The sequence below is a fragment of the Cygnus atratus genome, chromosome 10 (genome assembly GCF_013377495.2).
Source record: "Cygnus atratus isolate AKBS03 ecotype Queensland, Australia chromosome 10, CAtr_DNAZoo_HiC_assembly, whole genome shotgun sequence".
Taxonomy (NCBI): Eukaryota; Metazoa; Chordata; class Aves; order Anseriformes; family Anatidae; genus Cygnus; species Cygnus atratus.
The window spans coordinates 15,353,610-15,374,308 of NC_066371.1; the positions used below are offsets into that span (position 1 = coordinate 15,353,610).

The window sequence follows — 20,699 nt, forward strand, 5'->3', positions numbered from 1 at the left end:
CAGGGACTGATGTACTGTTTTTCTTTTAATTGGCCTGGAAGCAAACTGTTTCGGAAGTTTGCAAGAAGTTGAAACAACAGCATCTCACTAAATAAACCGCTCCATTTGAGGACACTTCGAACAGGTACATCCACAGGATGCTCTTTTTGCTGCCTCTTTCTCCTTATAAAACAAGAGACCATTACACAGGCTACCTGGAAAGAGTCAATCCTCCCCTTTGCCCCACCGAAATAAGAGGCTGGAAGCAAATCACCTCAATTTCAAGTTGTTCACATTAATTAAAATGTCCTGTGTTTTGGGCCAGCAAGAGAAAACGTCCCGGGTGAAGGACTCCGCAAGGCCTCCTGGCCCCTCGTGACTGCAGTGGTCTCTACAAGAAGCTTAGTGGAAAGGCAGCAAAACCCTTCACAAAATGGACTGCAGTCAATTGACAAGGCTATTCCGTGGGACAGGATACTTAAACCCATCTTCTGCATCTTAATATAGAGAGGGGATTGGAAACTGGGTCTTGTGCCTCTCCCATGAGTGCCTTCGCTAGCTAACGACAGGGAAGAGCACCACCACGCACTGGCTTTCTGAATATTTTCATGTGAAATACCTCATTTTCAGTGTATTTGTTTAGCTGTAGTTATTTGCCAAACACAAACAACTGCCAGGAGCTTAAGACTGGCTGAAAACACACTTTGGGGAAAAACAAGCTCGAAGCAGTAGGAATCACACAGGTGAGTTCACACATGTATCTTCTGCCTACTGTTCATCACCAGGCCTTTGGTGACTGGTGCAAACAGGGCTAGACACCATCACCACCATGTTACAGGACAGCGAACAGGGGACAGGAGGGAAGGGCAGGACCTCCGCAGGCAGCACTGTGCTCCACAGAGCTGCACTCAATCGACAGGTTGGCCCGGGGAGGTTTTCATTGTTCGTGTATGGACAGCTTGGTATCAGCAGAGACAAGTTTCCTGTCTGTAGGCAGTTATTTAAGTGATGAAGTTAAGCATTTTGATCTATTTCCCATTCAAATATTCGTACAATCTTACAAGTCCTCCTTGTGATTTTCAGGTAGCTCTGAAGTGAGCTGGGAGCCACGAGAAGCCCCTCTCTTTTCAGTAGGCAGGTCTGCAATGTCATAGGAGCCAAAACCAGAAGTGAGGATGACATGGAGCAGGGTTCAAGCTGTTGCATACCCCAGGCCTACTAGCGAAGGGTCCTCGTTTGCTTGGCTGCACCTAGCAGCAGGGCTGGGCAAGAAAGCAGAAGCCAGAGGTGGAGATAAGACAGCAGCAGCTGCAGAGACCTGGGGAGCTGTGGGGATGGGCAGGAAGGCCAGGGAGACCAGAGGTGGGCAGGCTTTGGGTAGGGAGGAAGGTGGTGGAATTGAGATCTACTCCAAAGACACTGGGCTTTGCTACTCCAGATCCTGCTTGTTGAAAGTTTGGGACAGAAAACCCATGGGCAGACTCAAAGAAAGCTTCAGTCATTTACAGGCAGCTGTAGAGAGCTGCTCCCTCAACAACTGGAAGTCCTGCCTCCATCTGTCCACGCCTGCCTTCCTTCTGCTGAACATTATGTTTAATGAATCATGCAACAACCTCTTTTCCTTTATTTGCCGAAGAAACATATGGGGGGTGGGGGGGGGCAATTAAAGATTCAGAACGTGACACTTACCAACCAGTCCATGTGCCTCTGAGCCTGACCACACCCTGGTATAGCAACTTGTCACAGGTGTTCAGACATAGCAGTAACTGGTGTTTGTACAAAAACCACAATGCAACAGTACCACCACCACCACCCAGCAGAGGAGAAGATGCCTTTCTGTGCCACGGAGATAGGCTGCACAGCACTGCCCTGGAGCCTGATGGAAAAAGGAGTTGCACTAATTTCTCCAAAGCATGCTCTAACAAATAAGCTCATTAACTTCATCACCGGGCAACGTTTCCAACCTGCTGTGGAACACAGGCCACCAAAGGTATGGCCATCAAGCTGTACATCTGGGGGGCCCAAGCCCAGACACCTTCAAAATGAGCAAGTATCAGGAGCTGGGCAGAAGCCCCACGCTGTTCCAACCAGCCACGTGTGGCTAGTGAGGGCCACACACGCAGCTGAGTCAGGTGCCCGTTCTCTGCAACTTGGCCTTCCTCCCAAGGAGCCACAACACAGCGTAAGCTGGCACGCACAAGATGAGAAGTGGCCAGGGAAGCCACCACCACCAGTGTCCCTAAAGCTGCCAGGAGCCTTACAGCAAGTGCCCCCAGGGCCCCTGCCCCAGGACTCTTCCCAGACAGTTCCCCAGCCCTGCAGTGAGCCTGTAACAGAGCAGGTGATACCTACAGCGTGTCACGAGTAGGGAGCAGGACAGACAGCGCTGCCCACATGTAGCCCGGGACCCTGCAGTAACAAGGGATTTGCCAAATGGAAACAGAGCTGAAGCAGCTTCTGCTTGAGCCTTGCACCAGACTGGCAGCAGCAGGCAGGGACAAGTGCCAGCCTCTGCTCCCCTCCCTGCTGCCACTGCGCAGCACCCAGAGCCCAGCCGCTGCTCCGACAACTTCACCGTGCCACCACCGACCTCCCGTGGCACCCAGCTTTACACCTTCTACAGTGCAATCCCAGACCCGCTTTAGATTTCACCTGCCACAGTAGAAGCAAATGATCCACAAGCAATTTAAGCACTTCTCCTAACAACCTCTAATTTCTAAGTACCCGTCCTCTTTCCTATCATTTGGCATCTTCTTGCGTTTGCACCAAGTCATGGAGAAGCACGTCAGAGAAGCTGTCTGTCCCAAGCTAGTGAGACTCCTGTTTAGTTTGCAGCGGGGTTCAGCAGCAGAATCATCCAGGGGGACTCTGATGGGAGAACTCAGGGCATTTCTGGCTCACGGGCACGCTCCCAACGCTGAGGGGAGCACCGGCAGAATGGCTTCTTCTCCTACATGTGTCACAGAGCACGTGTTGAGATAAGGGATCGTTCGCAATTCAGCTATACAAAAGTAATTGTATGAAACTGAGACAAACTAGAGAGCCTAATTCTGTCACCAATTCTGAAATCAGTATTTTTTATACCTTTATTTTACATATATTTTAATCTTACTCAGACTAAATATTAGGAAAAACTTCTTTACCATGAGGGTAGCCAAACATTGGAACAAGCTTTCTAGCAAGGTGTCTGATGCCCCATGACTGCCAATGTTCAATGCCCTCTGTAATATATTTTAACTTTTGGTTAGCTCTCAAGTGTCCAGGCAGTTGGACTTGATCTTTGCCCATCCCTGCAAACTGAACTATTCTAATTCTAATCTCTGTGTGCAGAGACAGAAGAACAAAGAGCGGCAAAGTGTAGCTAGAGAGAAGTGAAGGCTCAGAACAAATCCCATTTCCCTCCATAGACCAGCTGTAGTCAAGATACCAACAGCATGGAGGGTATTCAAGGAAAAACAAGGGAGAAAAACTATAAAACAACAAGAAATTTTAAAAATAAGTGTTGCAACTTGTTCTTGGCTCTAAAAGAGATGGTACAAACTCGATTTTTCATGTCCTGCTGCGTTACGTTGTGGACACAGTCCCTCTTAGCTGCCTGCTGGTCCTCTAACAGCGAGGCAGACGCGCTGGCCATCACCAGTTCCTCCCAGCCCCTCCGTCTGGGAGGGCACCCAGGGTGGGCCATCTGGGAGGACCATTGTTAGGAACAGCAGGGCATGGGCAAGGTCCACTCAGCCCTTTCCCCTCGTGAACCCTCATGCCCCAGGCAACAGCTGAGGCTTGTGGGTCGAGGTACCAATTAAGCACAAGCAAGGATAAAATCTCCAATTATTAATTTATTACCACCTTGTGCAATGAGCTCAAGGAAAGCTCCCACATGGTGGCATGCCATTTAAGCCATGCGTTATTGGCAGGCAGGCAGCAAGACAGAGGTGCCAGTGGGGAGCTAAGCCCATGCAGATGGGGAACGTTCAGACTCGTGGCAGTCTCTGGCCAGAAACTGCATCTCTCTGGATGCACCTGAAATCACTGAGCCTGTGGCTAAAGGAAGCAGGCAAGGGGCATAAGGAAGAAAGAGATGAGAGACTGTATGAATTCTACCATAACTCCCCAGCCATCCATATATTCTGGCCTGTCAGCATGTTTGCAATTAGTAAACAAGCAATCATTTAACTTCACCTGTCCCAAACACCTGCCCAGAGCAGGTCCCAGGCTGCAGAGGCCTGGCCAGGTTTCCAGACCCCACATGAACAGGTCAGTCATTGTGGAGAAACAGGAGACAAGTCTACAGCAGACAGGCACAGCAGCCTCCGTAAGCAACTTACTCATCTGCTTCTGTTCCATAACCCAGCTCAAAGATTGGGTGGAAAGTCCTGGGATGACTGGACAAACATTTTGCACACAGAGTGACTCACAGACATGCAGCCTGTGCTATCCTGAGTTTCCTCAAGCCCTTATACCCTGAGAAACTGTAAAAAAAAAATAAAAATAAAAAAGAAGGGGAACAAAGCTGAAACATGTTAGTGCAAACCCAGCCTAGCTGATCTATTACACTCAACAGGAACCTCTCCTCTTACTTCAGCAGGCTGCTTACCAGGCCAAAGGGAAACAAAATTAGCTCCTATCGACGGCTCTTCACTGAAATGACAGATACACTCAGTGAAGGTTTCCGTGTAAGAGACAGCCACTTGAACTCCACAGCCCAGGCCAGCATCTTCTCAGGCAGTCTGAGCAGAGAAGAGACGTGAAAACTCTTGCCTTCAGATGGGGAAGGGTTCACATTGAAGTTAACTGTGCGCACACAGGCAAACAGAAGTTCATCATCAATTTTCTTCTGCAGCTCTAATCTCTGGAGTTGAGGAATGCTTCAGATTCCCATCTTTACAGCATAACCCTTTATGCTCCTGCTTTGCTTTGGAGGACACGAGTTTTCCGTTCAGGTCCAAGCAGAACACCTAGACTAAGGCTTAATCTCAAAGAATTTTTAATCATGTACCCAAAACATTTAACTGTGTGCCTAAACTTGTGTGCACGAGCAGCCTCGCTAAAAGCAGGCTGTAAGCTGAGCACCAGCTTCGTCAGACAGAAAATTATGCTTTGCCTAGAAAAAACAATTGTGATTGCACAAATGTGCAACATGGTTATAGAACTGCTTCTCCCAGCTGAAGCTGCACACATCTCCTAGCTCCTATTCCAATACAGACTACAGGCAGCAAATTGACCCATGTGCTTGTGTGGGGATGAGGCAGATAAGGGGGATAAAGAGAGGAAGAAACACAGGGCATGTCTACACTGTACAACAGAGCACAATGCCGGGTTGGGATGGCAGTGCTGGGTTGCTGGATTGTTGTGATTGTATAGATATTGTATATATACAATGTATATACATACATTTAAAAAAATGTAGGAGGTAAGAATGGCTCTGACAAAGCAAAATCAAAGGACAGCACCATTTTGCTGGCCCGTGGCCACACCAAGCTATTCCCTGGCACACCTATAATGCATAGGCCAGCTGGAGCACAGCGCTAGAAGAAAACTTAGGGCAAGCAGAAGGCAGGGTGGGAGAGGCGAGCACTTCTGTAACCCACACAGATGAAAACAAAAAGGTGAGGAGTTGTTATAGTCTGTGGGTTGCTACATATTGGTGCAGCTGTGGCAATCCTTAGGGCAAGAGGAAGAATTTAAACAGGAACTCCTGAGAGTTGAAAAGGCCAGTCGTGATGAACAATAGAGGATTAAATCACGTAACGAAATCAACTCCTCCATAGCTTGCAGGTGCCCTGCACAGCCTTGGAAGCCGTCTGCAGCACCCAGGACATGAGGAAACGCACTACCATACAACTCATTCCCAATACTTATTCCAAGGGACACGTGTCCTTCCATCTCCTGTTCATTAACCTACGTAACTTAAGGCAGACACATCCCCTTGCTTACCTCTCCAGGGGCAGGACGGAAGAGGTGACGCGGGGCTGTGCATTCACAGGGCCCACCAGCTGCATGGGACAGACCTCGGCGATGGCTCGGTATCCCAAAGCAGAGCACTGGAAGGAGACAGAACCACAGAAACCTGACCTTTACTCGCAATTGACCGCTGTTTTTTCAGGAACTTTCAAAAACTACAAGTAAAATTAATTTTTACATTGATACTTTGTGCCAAAATGGGAGAAGGGGAGAGGAAAAACAAAGCCCCTCTTCACAAAAAGGGGAGTAAGAAATTCTTTAAATCTTATCCTTACCCACAAGAGTCCCAATTTCAACCTTTTCTAATAATAATAATAAAAAAATCATCAGAACGTTGTGGCCAGTTTGCATTTTACTCTATTCCCTAGGACATGCATCTTATGGGCCTGGAAACAAGATGGCAGTTGTCAGAGAAACAGGCACATTTTTCACTTGAAGTGTCAGTTTTGCTTAAGGACCTTTCTCTCACCCAACAAGTGGGCTGTTTCTGGAAATGCTCTATTTCACACTGGCGTTCAGCCAGCAAGAATTTCACAGCTTCATTGCAAAAGGCCGAGGGTGGTACTGGACCATACCTCCACAGGTTCAGAACTGAGCCTTGACACTTATACATGATTTCACCACTCAAACCAAACGCCAAGCCTCGTCTTGCCAATACCCAATCTCTGCAGCTATTAACCATTCCCTATTGCTCCGGGCCTTCTTTTCAAGTGAGACTAGTTAATCAACAGCTGCAGGTGTCTCAGTATTCTTCTGCTCTTCACTACCTTCCCAGCGTCTTGTCCCCACCAGCAACTGAAAGGAGCCAGAATGCCTTATGCTTAAACTCATGCCGGGACAGGAAGGACAAAGTCACAAACAGGCGAAGATGGGATTATCTGCTTGGCTGCCGCTTGCTCTGAAAGAGTTGCAAAGTCCAGGATGGTAAAATTTCCATCTGAGCTTGCATTTTCTGTGATGTAACCTCTCCTAAATAAATTTAAAACAAAAACAAACAAACAAAACAAAATAAAAAAAACAGCTGCTGAAAACTCCCATACGCACTGTCACTTGTGACTAGGCCTGTTATAGTCCACTAACATGATGAAGAGCTGGAAGCTTTTGTTCAGCAAATAAATAAAACACAAGCCTGTTTCAAGCACCACCAGTTTGGGTGGCACCGGCCCCAGGACTGCTGCTTGTCTAGCTTTTAGTTCCTTCTCCCAAAGGCAAATACCACCGTGACATTTAATTAACGGAAGCTTCCTGGGACACCCCTCTCGCAGAGAGAATCTTGGCTCCCCAGAAGTCAAGGAGATGAACTTTCTGCCCCGCCGCCCACTGGGCACACTCTGGCAGCCCAGGATTTCTCTTGGGGTCTCCTCCCTTGTCTTCCTGCTTCAGGACAGCAGGACCCCGAAGCCTTGGCCTAAAGGTGAGCGGTGCTTTGTGCCATCCTTGTTCCTCCTTCCAAAACCAGGGGAAGCCCCTCCTGCCCTGTCAGATCGAATTGGAAACAAGGGTTTGGGACCCACTTTTCAAAGGACGAGGGAAGCGCTGTATTTCAATTACAAGACCCAGCTTAACAAAGCCTCCTGAGGAGATGGAAGTTTCAGGAAACACTTATTCCCATTCAGCTAACCAGGACTGACACTAGTGCATTTCTCAGCTGCTTAGTTTAAAGTGTACAGCCACACTATCTAGGAAACTCATCTGAACTTCGAGAAGGAAGTCCTCAACATAATCCAACCCAAACTGCATGCAAGATCCATTTGTACTTATCTAGCCTAGATAATTTTTCTAGGGCTGTATTACTGTGGAGTTTTATATACGTGCATTTGTTTTAAATATACTATCAGGCAAAAGGTGTGGCACGGCAATAGGCTCTGCAATGAGGGGGAGCACTTGTCCACAGAGTTTTTGCTTTGTTCACTGATAAATACTCAAGGCAATACCATTTTTTCCTCCCAGAGAGACAAACGGGACCGGTGCAGCGACCAAGCCGACCAACTGTCTAGACCTGCCAAAGTGAGCCCCTCGTGTGGAGGGGGTTCTCAGAAAAACAGGAAGCCCCCCTCATTTGGACCTTTGGAAACCCTCCTGTGCCCAGTAGTGGGGATAGACGACGACGAACACAGGCAACCCTCTCATCCCAGCAGAACCAATCCCCTGGGTCCCTGACAGGTTGTCCCCATCAGACAGACAACCTCCCTCCCACTTCAAGTTCTTTCGTAGCTCACAGAAAACAGATCGTTCAAGCATCTCAGCACAACAAATCCTGGGACGTGCCCCGGACGTAGGCTGAGCACAGCAGCACGGTGACAATGCTTTGGGCATGTCTTGGGAGGAGCACTCGGCTGGCGCTGACCCAGCTGCCGAGTCACCTAGGGCAACTGCCTGCCGCAGCCAGCCCCGAGGACTCATTTCCCCACCAATAATTTCGACAGTGTTTGGGCTCCTCTCTGTTTACCTTAAATCCCAGCCATTTCTGTTAGTGCTGCGAAGGCGTGGAGGACTCATACAACTATTGTGCTGATCAGCACAAACTAGGCAACTGCTTCTCTGCAACTCCCTGCCTGGCACAAGCCTCTTATCTGCGGGCCCTTGGCAAGCGGGGTGCCGCTGGCTCTCTCCAGCTAGCCTTTGCCTCCACCACCTACATCTCTGTTTATGTTACTTTCCCAATGCAATTGCAAATATGATAAAGGTTAATCTGGTACAGAAGGTAAATAGGGTTACACAAAGCTGGATTTAGCAATTTAGTTTTATTGGCCACTAAGGAAGGCAATTCTTCGATGCAGGTAATGAGGAGATAGCCAACCCAGATAAAGGATCTGTGCAATATAAACATCCTCCCAAAAGCTTGCTCCCTGCTTGCATAAGCACTGTAATCATGAAAGCAATTCTTAATGGAGCCACTTGGCAGAGGCCCTGGTACAGCAAGCTGTGAGCCTCTCCCTAGCTGATGGACCAGCTCCAAGAGCGTGTTACTACAGTGTAGTAGCGTAGCTGGAGGGGAAGAGGTGGAAAGCTGCATCAAGTCTGCAAGTAGAGGCACTGGAGCAGGGCCAGGCCTCCTCTGACATGTCACCTGTGTGGTTTGGAGCAGGTCACTTATCCCCTCTGTGCTCAACTCTGCATCTATAAATTGAAACTGATGGTTCTTCCTTTGTGTCCCATCTCTCTCAAGGGTTGTTTCTTCCAGACAGGTAAGTACTTCTGACTGAAAGTGTTACCGTCATTCAGAAGCTGGCAATAATGTTGCTCCTAATAAGTGAATTGTTATTTCTCCCGAGCTTCCAGTATTTGTTCACAGCCTTAAAGAAGGAAAGATTAAACAAATCAAGGTCTCAGTTTCCTGTGCCAGCCCTCTGTCTTCTTTCACCTGTCTACACCAAAACTTCGGACAATCCACAATGCTGAAAGGAAAATTTTTGCATCCCATGTTTTGTATTGTTTGGTTTTGTTTTCTCCTTTGCTATCAAATTTAGCACAGAAGTGCCAGCTCTGCCTTACCTCTCAGCAGAGAGGCTGGCAGCATTTCACACTTTCCCACTGCATGGCCTCCAGTCAAGTCAATGGCTTGGCCACTACGCAGCAGGGCACATTCCTCAGCAGGTTCAGTCTGCTGCACAGCTCCAGTTTTCTGGCAGGCCAGGACCAAAGTACTCAAGCCAAGAGGCAGGGGGAATTCTCAGGAAACTCTCTGGCCCTGTGTTTTCCACAAAGGATTAAAAAAATAAATAAATAAATAAGTGAAGTTTAATTCACCTCAAAAGTCACTAACTGGATGATAGGTCTAGCAGTCACTAGCAGTGACAGGGTTTTCTTACCAGAGGTGAGAGAGGCATAATAAACAGTATGCATTTACCAGCTGCAGGACGGAATCAGTCTAGGCATTCACTCAAATATCAGTTATGCTGATTTCCAATGCCATACACTAGGAGTTCCTCCTTGTCTGCATTCATTTCTCTTTCATCAAGGATTTTCATCAGATTGGTCTAGGAATTTTCCCTATCCTACACACTCTAAGTAATTGCTGATGAACTACCATACTGTGAGAAGCAGAGCCGCGCACCGGGAAGTATCAGACTGGAAATGGGAGAGCTGTTTTCTAGTCTGCAGCCTGCCACTGGCCAACTTCTGATGTGTAACTTCTGTCCACATGCTTCTTCTGCCCTCTATAAAACAGAGAGAAGTGTACTTCTGCAAAGTGCTTGGAGATCTATGAGTAGGAAGTGCTGTATGACAATCGGGGGTTATTATGCAGAACATGACTCACGCTGGTCTGCATAACTGGCCGTTCACCAGCTGTATCAGAGGCAAGTGATGTTAACGTTACATGGGCCACCATGGAATTACCTCCAGCTGGTACACAGAATATAATCAGACTGACTACACTTCTGGATTTTGAGATTTGTCAATAGGTGAGTTAAAACAAACCTTTGGCAAAAGTATGAAACATATTTGTAAAGACAATGGGCTTTTTCTTGCAAGCACTGAACAATCTGGAGTTTAATCTTAATCCCAAATCTTCTGAAGCTAACATAAGAGTTTGCATCAGCATCAATAATCCATCAAGGATTTTCTCAGCTAGGCAGACCCCCTGGCACAAGGAAGATGGTTTGCTCTTGTAGGACCGCGACCTATAGCAAGAGTGCAATTTTACACTCTATTTCTTAAAAAAAAAAAAAAAAAAAAAAAAAAAAAAAACAGTATCATTAGCATTCACATTTGAGCCAGGACACCGTGCAAAGGCAGTAGCTTCAATACACACACTGCCAGGATCTGCTCGCAGAGGTGACACCACAGGGAGCCTCATGGTGCAAAACCTACTCAAGTGTCCTTGTTTTCCTCACTCACCCTTTTGTGCAAATCACCTTCAAATGCCCACATCACAGCTCGTGGACAAGCAGTTTGTTCTTCACTGAAGGTAAGAGGAAGGCTGCAAGCACCTTGGTATTGGTGTGGGGGGGTTGTGGGGTGGTTTGGTTTTTTGGAGCCATCCATTCAGCCTCAGCATCTTGATACACTCCGAAGTGGCATTACTGTGCCCGTTACTGAGGGCACAGACTTTTTTTTTGGGGGGGGGGGAGGGGCGGGATGTAGTGGGAAAGCTCTTCTGTAGTTGATCAGCATCTTGAAGTATAGCTGAATTGCCTTATTCCCTTTTCCTTATGCCTGGTAGCCTCTGACCTATGAGTTTGCCTTATTCAGCTTTAAAATCTCATCACCTATCATCTTTGGCCACAAAAAAAAAAGGTAATCCTGTCTGCAGTCACAGTCATTTTCCAGCTCCAGGACCGCAGCTAGTATCCACTAGAATTTAGCTGTTTTGATTATTTTCTTTTTTTTTTTTTTTCAACCAAAAGATCTATTCCTCTGGGCGGCTTGAAGTGACACCTGATGCAGGATAAACCTTACCACGTGTTATTTAACTGGGTGAGCAACGGAGCAGCCCAGGCATTCTTCTGAGAGATCAAGTAACAACTGCTCTTCTATTGATCGTGAAGGCTAGCCTAAGCCACCAGAACTAATTCACAGTACAGGCTTGACACTTGTTTATCTGGAAAAACAATTGTAAAATGTTCTTTTGTGCCTGCAAGGACTGTGCAGGCAAAGTCATGGCTTTCTAGGTTACCTTAAAGGGCCACTCTTTGGCTACCTATTCCTTGCTCGGGAAGCAAGAGACACCTCGGGCGGAGTCCGACCAAGCTCAGGGAGCCCTGGGTCCTCCTGGCTCACAACTGGCTCTGAGCGGCCCCAGCCAGAGCTCTGGGTGCGCTTTCCCAGAAGCAGCAGAGTGAAGCAAGAAATTTATGTTTTCCCAAGGAAATTAGTTCCCTAAGGGCAAACTAATTAGGCATACAAGAGCCCCAAGTCCTTTTTGAAAAGGGAACTTGGGAATATAAATAACTTAAATCTTCCTGTACTTTTTATGCATACTTCCAAACTGGGGCTTTTAAATAATCTGCTATTTTTTCATTTAGAAATAAATAATAATAATAGACCATTCAGTGCTATATTTGACCAGCTCCATTTACTTAAATACATCATTCCTCATGAGCACAATTAATAATAATAACAATGATAATAATAATGGACCATGCAACAGACCATCAGCATCTTCCCTGGTAGAGATGATGGCATCCCCTCCTAGCAAAAGGGGGAACAACCTGCTTGCAGATGCCTGCCATGGGCCCCAAGCTGAAGATCCCTCATCACAGGGCCTAGGGCAGAGGCTCCCAGACCAAAGTGTGGTTTGGACTTCGCTATTTCACTCTGTGGCCCTAGCTAGAAACGGACGGACGCATTTCCCTGCTGTTTTGGGATGAAGGCGCTCACTGTCCAACAGCAGGGCCGGCGGGGCTCAGTTCTGGCCGCAGCCTTTGCTGAGCTGCGGAGAAGGTGGTGAAGATTTGGGGTAATAACAGGGAGGAGGAAAGAACGACCCAAAGCCAGCACAAAGCAGCATCTTTATAGAATTTTGTTTGGATGTCAGGCAGAGCAGGGACAACCATGCTGATATATCCATCGTGATACAGTTAGGGGAATGCTATTACTTTTACCCCACATCCGTTTCTGTGCTAATGCCCTCCTAGACACCTCTTTCAGTCACTGGTGAGATAAGGCAGCCTTTGAAATTAATTGTGCTTATGAGGAATTGTGTATTTAAGTAAACAGAATTGCTCAAATATAGCTCTGCCTTATAAACCACCTGCAATATAACTGTGCACGGAAAAACCTTATCTGAAAGTTCCTGAACTGCTAACTCATACCCTGTGTTCAAACACAGCGAGCTCTAAGCTGACATTGCAGAGTTCACCCTTTTCTAACACAGAAAGAAAAGGAGGAGACCTGGCTGTGATGAGATTCAAGAGCACGGGCTTTGCCAGAAAACAAGTCCAACTGAAGCTTTCAGACCAGGACCCAACACCAGGAATTCTCAGCCCGGGAAAAGGAAGCATTACAGATGGCTTCAAGCACAACCTATAGATCCACTAACTGCCACCAGATGCCAATGACATCAAGAGCTTACAGGGGTTCAGAAAACAAGTCGACAATTTCACATAAAAAAAACACCAGAAGCTGCTAAGCAGAGGACACCATGAGCCACACCGCCACCGGGGCCAGGAGAGCACAACCCAGAAGGAGCATTGTCGTGTGCTTGTTTCACGCACTGTGGCCACTGCTACCGCCAGTGCAGGACTGGACGAGCCCCTAACCTGGCTGGCAAGAGCCAGGCTTCCCTTTTTAAGGGGGGAGAAGAGGGAACTGGAGCCAAGAGCCAGCACAGCCCGCAGGAGTATGCCGCCCTGCTCGCAGCACCCAGCGGCGGGTGAAAGCCACTTTCAGAAGCCTTGCAGGCTGATGAGGGGAAGGAATTGAGCTCCCCAGCACAGCCCCAGCCATCATCCCCATCTTCTTTCCATATCCCCATACACAAAGCCAGCTGAGGATACTTTCTGAACAGCCATATCACTGCTTACCCTTCCCCAAATGCTTCTTGAAAACCTCCAGACACGTGACATTATATCCCCCCCCAGGTCACCTGCTCCACTGCTGAAAACCCTAAATCCACAGCAAAGAGGAGAGCAGATGCCAAACACGTGTGTGCAGGGTTAATACGTCCCTAAATGAGTTGCTCGCCACTATGAACCAACCAGACATCAGAGGCGCTGTCCTGTTAGAGGTGACGTTGGTTAGCAGCATCTCAGAAGCTTACTTCATGCTTTCTCCCCTCTCCTTGTCTCAGCCTTATCCAAGACATTTTGCAGGTGGCAAAAATCAACAGCACAAGGACAATTCTGTCCAGTTTAAGGGCATTCTCCGTAACAAATCAAAAACCTATGGAGATAAAACACCTCTCCCAAGGAAGACAATTTATTGTAGCTGTGCTTTTCATTAGTGAAGTGGAAGATGATGAAGAAACACCTCTCATTTTAAATACAAATCTCACCAGAAATAGACTGCTTAATTAAACCGTTTGTTTTTAAAGTGGAACTAGAGAGATCTGGCTCGCTCATGAAAATAAACCAGTTAAAATTAAAGTTCTGAGGCCTGCTATTTTCGGGACAACCTGCCAGCTTTTCCCACCAGGCTCCATCCCTTATATAGCAGATAACAACAGCAGGACTGCATTTCCAGCTCAGAAATCACCGCTGAGACTTCACCCAGGGCCAATGGACTTAGCCAGGCAATGTCACTCTCTTTATTGCTAAACAGCACAGCTGCATAATCTTGGTGATTCATTAAAATAATAAACACCACACAATAAAAACGTAAAATACTCAGTATTTGCTGGGAGAAGTATAATAGCTTATTTCCCTGTTAAACGACACCCTGATAGAGATTTATGTCACGTACACCATTTACAAGAGTACAACACTATTCAAGGTGACTGTCCTGCGGGTTTTTGATCACCGTAATCTTATTTTTGAGCAAGTCGTACTGGTGCAGCTTGAGAAACAAGCAGCAAGGCCTTATCGCATGAATTAGCTCTCTTCAAGGCAGTGCTAATGTTGATAAGATGCCTGGTGATAGTGCGTTGTGCAGAGGGATAAGAAAGGCAAGTGACTACGTGGAACCCTGACTGGACACGTGAACTTCTGGCAAAGGATTTTCCTGGCGGAAAGCAGCTCAGGTGAGCCACTGTGACATAAAGGCACCACAGACAAGAACAGGGGGCAACCAAAATGTCACGGGAGACAGCTGCTAACCATAACATGAACATCAACCCACAAGCCCAAACCTAGGCAGCAGTCCTTCCTCACCAAGTTTGCTTTGCTGCTCTTCCACACCTGAAGCCCAGTTCCGTGTGCTGAATCCATGCAAAGCCCAGTTTCAGATTCACTTTCACTGGCTGCTTTCAGAAGACTTGGGCTCATGAGGCAAACGGGCACGCGACAGCTAAGCTGCTACTGACAGCTACCCTGACCCTAGAACTGCAAGGTATGGGCACTGAGAAACTGGCAGGCACCTGTCTGCTGCCCCAAATTCCTTGTGCCTGAGCTCAGACCTAAGTCTTCTCCTCTCCTAAGTCAGGGCTGAAGGCTCTCAGAAATATGCTGAAGATATGGTTCCTGGTGGTGTGATACTGCATAACAGGATGAGCCATCTATTTAGCAACAGGATCGGCTCATCCTCCTCTCAGCTGAGGGTCATTGCTCTTATCGCACTATCACCATGACACGCATTTTTCCCTCCTACTGCTGGAAATTGGTTTGATCAGAACCAATGAATCATGAAGCCAGTAATAAGAGAAGTCACAAAGCTGACATTGAGAGGCTCAAATCTCATGGTGCTTGTAGCTTTCCTGCACGAGGAGAGACGCAAGTCTTTCCCTCCTCTTGAAATGAAATGGCAAAATTGCATCCAGCAGCCCATGCTGGAGGAGAGGGGGATCCACATATTCCAGCTGACAAGGAAAATACACCCAGAAGGCCCAAGCGTGAAGGCCGATAGCACTGCAACACATTCTAGCTAATTATGCTGTAAATGAGCTGCTAGAGATGGAAAAGGGACGAATGGCCATTTTTAACCTATGTTCTGAAACAGAAACAAAATTAAATCCTTTACCTCTGTGCAAACCTAAGCATAGTGTTTTGGAAAGCATACATATCATACTCAACACACTTGGACGAAAGGAAAAATAGAACAAGAGCAGCAAGCAAACCATCAGCAAAGCTGGTAACAGATCCACCTCCCTCCTTCAACCCAGCCCAATGAAGTGTTTTGGTGCTATTTGCCCTCACCGAGTTGTTTTTCATTTCCGAGTGTTTGTGCAGTTCTCAGTGCCTGCCCGGGACTGGCGAAGGCACTCCTATCACGCTGAAAGCCTTTCTTGCAACAAGCCTGAACAGCTTTGCCTTTGGCATGTTACATCTGACATCAGATTTACTGCAGCTGCAACAGCACAGCAAATAAATCTGCTATTTGGTGGCTGTAGATTTTGCCCAGATCCCTTCAGACAACAGGAAGGCACACACTTGACTGACGGTTTATTTCAGCAGTCATTTCTCCAGGGCATGGTATTAATATATCTTCATTGTTAGTCAAATACCACCCCAGCCTAAGCACTCTGGCAGGCAAAATCCTATCCCATAAAACCACGAGCCTCAGTCCAAGACCCAAGAGGCTGCTGTGCCTGTGAAAACTGCACTTTTGGGATGCCCAGCCCATCTCAAGAGACTTTAAGACAGTAAAGGACAAAGAGTAGAAAGCTCAGAAGAAAGCAGCAGCCAGGAGGTGGCTGCTGTTCTTGGCCACCTCCATAACACACGATGCTTTTAAGAAAGCAAAGGAAACAGCTTAGCAATGGAATCTGTTGCTGTTATTAACGCGGAATGGAAGTTTTCTTCCCTAACAGTTCCACAGCGAACCCATGGGGAAGCCTGGCTGCCCACTAACCCCTGTGGCGAGCACTGGGGAGCGCTCTCTCCTGATCCCTGCAGATACCATTTTACAACCTGAGGCACACAGTTTGATAACCCTTATCTGAACTTGCTCATTATTTGTAACAGAGTTGCCTGGATGCAGAAATCACCTCGATGACTTCCCGTAACACTGGATTCCACTAAGCTCAAGATTCTGGAGAGGAATTGCAGACACTTGCTCCAGGTTCAGCAGCCATCTGAAGAAACATTTGTCAGCCCAAGTCCCAGCATACGGTGCTGATCCTGTGACCCGTTCACTTCTCCATGCAAACTCTGTTTGAATGACATACCTTCTGATGCTCAGTCTGTCACCAGAGCCCTTCAGTATTAACTTTTTCTCAGAGCCATTGCTAATGGAGCCACATCAGTAGATAAAAATCTCAACTTTCAAAAACAGCAACTCATTGCTACATAGAGGATCTCTTAAACAAAGCAAAACAAAAAAGGAAGTTGATTCTCAAGTTGCAAACACCAGAATGCAAATCAAAGACAATTTCTATTCATTTATTTAAACTATTATTTTCATGACATATTCTGAGGGTGGAAAAGTACCGACATGATTTGCCAGATCTCTTAAACACACAACATGAGAAAAATCTGGAGAACAGGGAAAATGCTCAAAAAACAAAAGCTCCATCGGCCAACAGAATGAGGCCTGACACCACAAAGATGGCCAGGAAGCTGAACTGAAGTCCAAATTCAAGCTGAAATTCTGATGTCCTTAATGCAGAGGCAGATAAGAGATTTATCAGGAAGAGTTAACATCTCAGCCACTGTATCAAACAACTTATCTAAATCTCATGGTACAGAGGAAAAAAATGAAGAAGAGCTAATGGAGGTCAGCGAGGCTCTTCAAGCACTGCTTTCCCCAACAGCCATCGCACAGAACGTGGAGATTGCAACCCCATCGCCTGCTGGCTATCCCAGGTCAGACTGCTAACACAGCCCCACTCCGGGCTGCAACAAAGGCAAAGCCCCAGGCTGCCATCCCGCACCTCTCCATCTCCAGCCGGCCTCCCGCAGGCCAGAAAGCACAGACCTCTCGCTGGACCCACAACTTGTAGCACAGTGTTTTTGTAACCCTCCTCTCGAAAACAGTTTGGTTATATATTGCTGTCATAAATCCAGCCTAGCAACAGCTGGGACAGATTTACAGAGGATGTGTTTTTTTATGACAATATTATTCATGGTGTGTTAGCCCTTACAATGTGTTTAGCCAAGGGGGGAAAAAAAAAAAAAAAGAAAAAAAGATAAGATATCCTCTAGTTGATTATTGACAGATACTTGGCAGCCTGCGTCTCCAGGACTGTATGGTCACAAATAAAATTAATGCAGCCTCTGAAAGCACCAAGTCAGTAACTTGGCCATGTCAGACTGGGGAGTGATGTGGACTGAAGAGGACAAGGGCAATCATTTGTAACAGGCACTGCATTTTTGTCTCTTGGGCGAAAGCTTGTCAGAGGAACCACTGGCCCAAGAAGTGTGCAGCAAACACTCACCCCGAATGGCTGCAGTCAGGTCTCCGGAGTGTAACAGCAGGGAGAAGTGATGCCTGCTCTGGAGGCACCGCAGGCACTAGCAGGGAGGTTTCGGTGACACATCCCAGGAGGCTATGCTGGACATCAGTCACAGATGCCCGTGCAGGACACGGACAAAAAGCCAGCCCTGCTTCTGCCCAAAGAACACTTTGCTAACACATGATGCTGGGGCTGCCTAGGCAACGGCATGGGCGCCTTTAGCTAAGCCACAGGCGACACAGATCAGTGCCTGGCTGTTAGGATTTACACCACGCAAGACTTCAGGAGACGCGGATACAACTGCAAAGCCACTGGAGAGAACAAAAGGCAAGAACCAGCCCCAGGCTGTTCGACATGCTGGAGACCCTAGAGACACCACTTGGCTTTCCAGGCAAAGCAGAAGATCCAAATCATGGCACTGAACTGCTCCTCCTCAGCAGCTGAAGCCTTGCTACTCCCCAGGCTGCACCTCTTCAGCCCTCCTGGTTGCGAGCAGGGGGAAGCTTCCAGCGGGCAGAGGGAACTGCCAGCAGCACTCCTGGCCCTGCCCTACCCTGCCCATACCACCCCTTAAAAAGGGATAACGGGGACGGGTCAGGTCCCCACTTCGCTCACACAGCTGCAGTTAGGACATTTATGGTCCATTTTGCCTTGCCTCTATCCGACAGAGTTCAGACGCTGCTCACGGACGGCATCCCTGTTGTGCCTTATGCAGCTGTGAAGTCTAAACCTAGGACCATGGCATGCAGGGACTGTGTCTTTCGGAGGGTGAGCTCCCCCAAAAATGGGAAGACAGTGGAGAAATCTGGAGTCTTCAGCAGAAATACCAACAAATCTAGAAGACTGTTCTCAACACCTTTGCCCAACATAATGCTCTGGCCGGAATGTGCCTGTCTTGCCTCCTTGCCTGCGCATCACCACTTGTATCTCCTCTCAGTTGGTTTGCCTCACCCCCCTTCAAGCCAACACTGCTCATGTAGGTACAGAAGCACCACAATAAGATTTACAAAACTATTTTTTTTGTCATCTCATTTCTATTGTGCTCCGAGCTGAGGATCTCTGCCAATAACACAAGCGAGAGACTTTTTTGGTCAACTGGGCAAGCTCCTCTGCTGGGACTTACAAGGGCTAATTTCAAGCCTGAGTTTATTTTAATCTTGGTCAAGTCACTTCATCCCTCCAGAGCTTTTCCTTCCAGACTCGCTTTTTTATTGTTGACTATTAGATAAAGATGAACCTAGGCCAATTAAATAACAGTTCTTCAATTAGCTTTTACTTCCCAGCAGTCATGTGAAATCCTGCTTGCTTGCACAGCAGAAATTGCAAGATCCAAGGTGAATTATTGATCTTGCACAGTTCACCATGTTCACGATTCCCTCATCTAGAAATAGTAAGACAATCAGAGATCAGAGAGAGCTTCTCTGTTTCCTTCTAGTTATATCCTGAAGTATTGTTTTAACTCTCATTCATCGTTTGTTTGCTTTGCCTGTTGGGTAGGTACCTCACTGCACCCCTTCGTGAGACTTCTTTTGGTTAACACCACACGTGACTTAACTCCTGCACTGCCAGACACTAACTCTGCAAGCACCCTGGCTTCGCCAGGCTTTCCAAAGGATGCCTGCTGCTCAGACATCCTTATTCACAAGTCACTGAGCTGGGTCATCTCACCTAGCACATGCACGTACTGCGCAGCAACTCCGTTAGCAGGAACCATGTGCCTTTTGGAGAAAAAGATAAATTATTAGCAGCTATAGAAACCAGACCCCCCCCCCCAAAAAAAAAACTTCTAACAAGGCACCTGAAAGCCCAAATTTGTTTCTGTTTGTGAATCTCTATTAGGCATTAGCAGCAAAAGCCTGAATGTAAACAGCCAGTACCTTAGTGCAGTCGGCACTGTTGTCATCATGGGGGCTGTGGGGGCCTCCAGAGACGCAGTGTCGTGCCCTGGAGAGCCCCTCACTGCAGGCAAGAAGCAGAGGCCATGGTGCAAGCAGAAAGCACAGCTCGGCTCCGGAGGGGCGCAGCCAGACCCCAGCAGAGACCAGCAGTGAGGGGATTAAATGAAATAAAGGCCAGTTCTCCCACAGGAGGGAAAGATTCATCTTTGCTCCTGCTAAGACCTTCTGAAGGGGCTAACTGCTCTCTCTAGGGCACTGCATTCCCCGAACTCCAGTTATTCAGAGATGTGCTTCTCCTGTTTCATCTGGTTGTGATACCAGGTGGGTGAAACCGCAGCGCAGAAAGGAAAAAAGCCAGCAGGCCCTGTGCTGCGTGACACAGGCAGTGACGCATATCAAACAGGAGACTTCAAAAGCCCTTATCGAGTGCAGGTCTGGGTGATGATGTGTCTCCTCAGAGAAAGCTGATAGCCTTGAGAGACAAAGGGCCCCGAGAGCCAGGAATGCCTGCCGTCATTAAAGGTTTGGGCCTGTTCCCAAGACACAAGAGGCAGTGTCTCAGAGCGGAGGCTGCTGCCAGGGTGGGAGATAAGAACACAGAAGAAAGAGATGCACTTGAAAAACCTTTTCCGCCACTCTTCCCACCACCTGCCTGTTGCACCAATAAGTAACTTTGCTCACTCCACGTCCTTCATTTCTTCTTCTCCTCATCCACCGCCACTACGGTGCCCAGGCACAGAGGCTGCACCAACGCCCAGCAGCTTCCAGGCCTCAGATGCCTTTCGGAAAACTCCACTGCTCCAGCCTGGGTCTTGGTTTAACCCAGGGCGTGCAAACCCAAGGACCAGAGCTCACAGGGATGCAGAGGCATCCCAAGGACAGATGGCCAGCTTCAGGCAGAAGCCAGCAAAAAATATACAGAACCTATC

The 20,699-nt window shown here is 47.6% G+C and overlaps 1 long non-coding RNA gene across 2 annotated transcripts in view; it reads right to left on the minus strand.

Annotated features, from left to right (window-relative positions):
• The window catches only part of LOC118248280 (uncharacterized), a 280,200-nt gene that overhangs the window by 195,242 nt on the left and 64,259 nt on the right, over positions 1 to 20,699 (minus strand). For both annotated transcript variants that reach the window (XR_007708708.1, XR_004778707.2), the window contains one exon: positions 5,914 to 6,020. This is a non-coding gene — a long non-coding RNA (uncharacterized LOC118248280). The remainder of the gene's footprint in view (positions 1 to 5,913; positions 6,021 to 20,699) is intronic.